Below are 4,837 nucleotides of genomic sequence, written 5' to 3'. Positions count from 1 at the left end.
CTACAAATCTTTTCTTCTGCTCCAAAAGCCACCGGCATCTGTCTCTGCCACATCCACACCATGCCTTCTTTCCTTTTGTTTTCTCAAAAACAGAAAAGACGGTTCCATGTCTGAACCTCACCGATCCTCAGTGCCCCCGGTTGTTTTAGGAACTTGAAGAGCAGGTCTTTAGAAGTGTGGGTCAGCGTGTCCTCACTCGGCCTGGAGCCTGATGCAGACCCAACAAGGCGGCGCTCACAGAGGAGTGAGGCAATGTGTTCGTTTATGAAGAGGAAATTGCACTCAGGATACCTGCTTTCTAGATCAGTAAGTAGATGGCTATCGAGCTAAAGTAAACCTCTTAAAAGTTCATTTTTATGTGTAAGTCAAGCTGTGCAGAATGACCCTGGATGGAATTAGGTTTATGGGAGAGGAACCAAGAAGTACATTTACAGCTGCTCAGACACAGAAGAAAAACAGTCTCCAGGACCATAGCAGGTGAAAGGGAGGCTCTGTCATTCTCGGAGAGAGGCCAGGAGCCAGTGCGGCAGGAAATGTGAGCGCTCCCATCTCCGTCCCAGGATTCGCCAGCCTGGGGCCAGAGAAGCCACTTCTCAAAGGTTGCCTCCCACCTCTAAGATGGAGAAAGTAATTCTAACGTCTACCTCAGATTCTCTAAGAATCAAAGTAGACAATAATTATGTAATGAGGGCTCCTTAAATTTTTTCCACTTTTTCCCACACACACAGGAAATTTTTATGCAACTCCAGATATCTAAGTACAGAAAATAAGTCTACAGACCAAATACTTAGTGACAATATAAAGGTCTTCATTTTTTTATTAAAAATAGATTTTTTTCATGCAATATATTCTGATTACAGTTTCTCCTCCCCTTACTCCTCCCAGTTTCCCCCCACTTCCCCTCCCACCCAGATCCACACCATTTCTGTCTCTTGTTGGAAAACAAACAGCTATCTAAGGTATAATACTACATTAAAATACATCAGAAACAATCTGGGTAGGACAAAACAACCAAACAAGAAAAGGGGCCAAAGAAAAAGCACAAGAAACACACACACACATACACACACACACACACACACACACATACACACATATACACATACATACACAGGGATCTCATAAAAATCCAAAACCAGAAGACATAATACACAGGCAAAGAACCTATAAGACAGGGAAAGAAGAAAAAAACCTTGATAATATTATGAGACAAAGAACCCCCAAAGACGCCCATTCTTATGTGGCCCATCTACTGCCGGGTATGGGGCCTACCCGGAAGAGTGGTTTGTTTCCCTAGTGAGACTCCCTGAGAAAAACCTAACTTTTCATTTGCAGATGGCAATCAGTTGAAGATGGCTACTGGGTTAGGCATGGGGACACGTGTCCACTTCTTTCAACTCTGGGACCTCATCTGTTGCAGAACCACGTGCCTATGTATGCTGCCACAGTCTCTGTGAGTTCATGTATGTGCCAGCCCTGTTGCTTATTGTTATTGTTGGGATGCTTATTTTCAGATAAGTGTTTAGCATAGACACATATATGTTGGCAATTTTTTAAGACAGACACGAGTTTATATGATAATGAGATGGCCATGATTACTTATTTTTACATAAAAATACATCCTTAGATGGATATGTGATATTGCCAGACATAAAGTATCTTCAATGTTTTCCAGCCTCAATCAATATTTTAGCCTTGTCAATACTGAGACCATTTCTTTGTATAAATACAAAGTGTACAAAGTAACAGAACTATGTTTAGGGCAAAATTCTTTTAATAATTTTTATGCAACTCAAGACAGTGAATCAAACAGCAGTTTTAAAAATCAAGCATCCTAGTCACAATACAACTCAAAGGTAAACTCATTTGACACAGGCTGAGGAACTACTGTAAGGCTGTATTTAAAAACCTTTGTTTTCTGTAGTTAAACCAATCTGCCTAAGAACAGAAACTCTTGTCTGCGGAGCAAGTGCAGCGATTCCCAGTGTGTAGTCTGCATGCACTGGTGTCACCGGGAGTGATAAAATGCACAGTAGGCTGCACACATTGCATGCTCAGAGCGGGGTCTGCAGTGAGGTCCCGTGATGCAGCACAGGTGAGTGCTCCTCGCAGCATCTCAGGTTCGCTTCACAGTTGACTCCGAATTGTTGCACTGTTGCTGAGTTCCCTCAACCCCGCAACAGTGTGAGAAGCTCGTGGTGCTGTACTCTAGGTCTAGGTATGTGTGCGATCTGAACACTGGGTCTATCTTTGGAAAAGGGAGAGGGGGACTAGTTGAGCAAGAGTCGACACAAATTATAACCATGCAGTCTGCTGAGAAATGCTCCGTAGCATAAGGGTTTGCAATATGAACCATGCATGCATCGCTGCTGTAAGAGGGAAAAGAAAGGAATCAGAGGGTGTTTTAAGTAAGGGAGAGGCTTAAACACAAACAGTTTAAACCTCAACGTATATTATTCTCTTTCCTCTCTAAGGCAATGTCTGGGGAAGAAAATGTGGAATTATAAAACTCAAAGAAGTTAGGTTCTAAAGTAGTTCCTGGGGATAGGGTGCGGTGATAGAAACGTGTGCTGGTACGAGCAAGGTGTGGATCAGAAAAATGGATCCACTGTATGTGTGACTTCTCGAAAACCGAGAAGACAAGAAGGTAGAAGGGCAGAGCGTGGGTTTATAAGTGGGGACCTGCAGACAAATTCAAATTCTTGGCCATTTCCTAGTTGTGTGAGCTACAAGAATGTGGCCGGATTCTCTGAACGTGGCTGGCCTGGAGTCTTTCTGAGAAGCCATTGACAATGACACTGGGATCTGTTTCCTCTGCATATACTGGAATTTTGGGATCCAGTCTGTTTGGATACTCACCTTCCTGGACCTGGAGGGGGGGGGGGACGATCTTGAACTTCCCACAGGGCAGGAAACCCTGACTGCCCTTAGGGACGAAGAGCGAGGAGGAGAGGGAGAGGGGAGTGGGAGGGTGTTGGGAAGAGGGGCGTAAATGGAAACTTTTATAATTTAATAAAATTACTTTAAAAAAAAAAGAATGCACACCATTCCTGGGATCTGTGTCTTTATGAGAAGGCTGTGACAGTACCCGTCTTAGTACACTTTATAAGACAGCCAGAGGAGGTGGACTGTCCTGTGCCTTGTCATCAGATGGGCTATACCTGCCTTATTAGTCTCTGTTTAGAGAGAAACTTCTGCTATGTTATTTTGATAGATTTTAATTAGAATAAGTGACTTCTTAAGTTCACATAAATATAATTCAAAGTCCTTGAAACTGCTGAGTAAACAAATCACTTTATCACACCAGCCAGGATTTAGAAACAGTAGGACATTTGTAAATCCTAAGGATGGTGGCTTCTCAAGGAATCACACAGAAAATAATCTTAATATTATAAAAGTAGAGTAAGACAGGACTGGCTTGTTTGTTGGGGTTTCCGTCCCGCCCAGTACCCCACAGCTGACAAGTCCCAAAGAAAATCACACACAGGACTCCATAAGATTATAAACTGATTGGTCCATTATCTCAGGTTTCTTGTTGACTCTTTTTTTAAAAAAAAATTTACTTATTTATTTATTATGCATGCAATATTCTGTCTGTGTGTATGTCTGCAGGCCAGAAGAGGTCACCAGACCTCATTACAGATGGTTGTGAGCCACCATGTGGTTGCCGGGAATTGAACTCAGGACCTTTGGAAGAGCAGGCAATGCTCTTAACCACTGAGCCATCTCTCCAGCCCCCCCCCCTTTTTTAAAAAACTTACCCCCACCCTTTTTTTCTCAAAGATTTATTTATTAAGCATACAATGTACTGCTGGCAAGGAATGCACCAGATCTCATTACAGGTGGTTGTGAGCCACCATGTGGTTGCTGGGAGTTGAACTCAGGACCTCTGGAAGAGCAGTCAGTGCTCTTAACCTCTGAGCCATCTCTTCAGCCCCCTTGTTGACTCTTATAGCTTATATTAACCCATTATTCTCATCGATGTTAGCCATGTGGCTTGGTACCTTTTTCAGCTCTCATGTTGCTTCTTCAGTGATCTGGGCAGGAATGGCGGAAAATGCTTCCTGCTTCCCAGAATACCCCCGTTCTCTTTGTTCCACCTCTACTTCCTGTCTGGTTTTCCTGCCTATACTTCCTGCCTGGCCAATCAGCATTTATTTAAAATATGATTGACAGAATACAGACAATTCTCCCGCACCAGACAGGTACTGTTAGGGTCTTCTTGTTTACAAAGACACAAATCTCAGAAATGCATATTCTTGTAGTTCATACAACTAGGAAATAACCAAAAATTTGGATTTGAATGCAGGGTATGTCCCCAGTTACAACTACACTGACTCTAAAAAGAATCGCATAGAAAATGACCAACAGATTTAACTACATGAGTGTTTAACAAAATTAAAATGAAGAATAGTTGCTCCAAACACTACAAAAATTAATGTCCTTAGTAAGTAAAGAACTCATGAAAATTGAAGAACAAAAATAGAAACAACTCAAAGAAAAACAGAATGGGACATGAAGATATTTACAATAAAAACATTATTAAAAAGCAGCTCACATAGTCATCAAAGAACTTCTTATTAAAGGAGCCGTATGTTTACCAGTGAGTGTTGCTTAGAAAAGATTTAAAATTATAAATCTGTATTTCAAAATTAGTATATGAAGGAAATGGAAACTTTCATAGGGTCTTTGGGAACATAAACCGGTAGAATCTTTTTGGCGAATTGATTAATATGAACCAGGAGGTATAAAAACTGTCAAACTCTTCATGCACAAACTTCACAACCTTAACTATAACTAGGGCCCAGGAAGTTATACATAGGCCGTCAAATAGAAA

This window comes from Myodes glareolus, chromosome 16, assembly GCF_982192425.1.
Source record: "Myodes glareolus chromosome 16, mMyoGla1.1, whole genome shotgun sequence".
In the NCBI taxonomy this organism is placed as follows: domain Eukaryota; kingdom Metazoa; phylum Chordata; class Mammalia; order Rodentia; family Cricetidae; genus Myodes; species Myodes glareolus.
The sequence above is the reverse complement of the archived record's forward strand: the minus strand, read 5'-3'. Positions refer to the sequence as shown.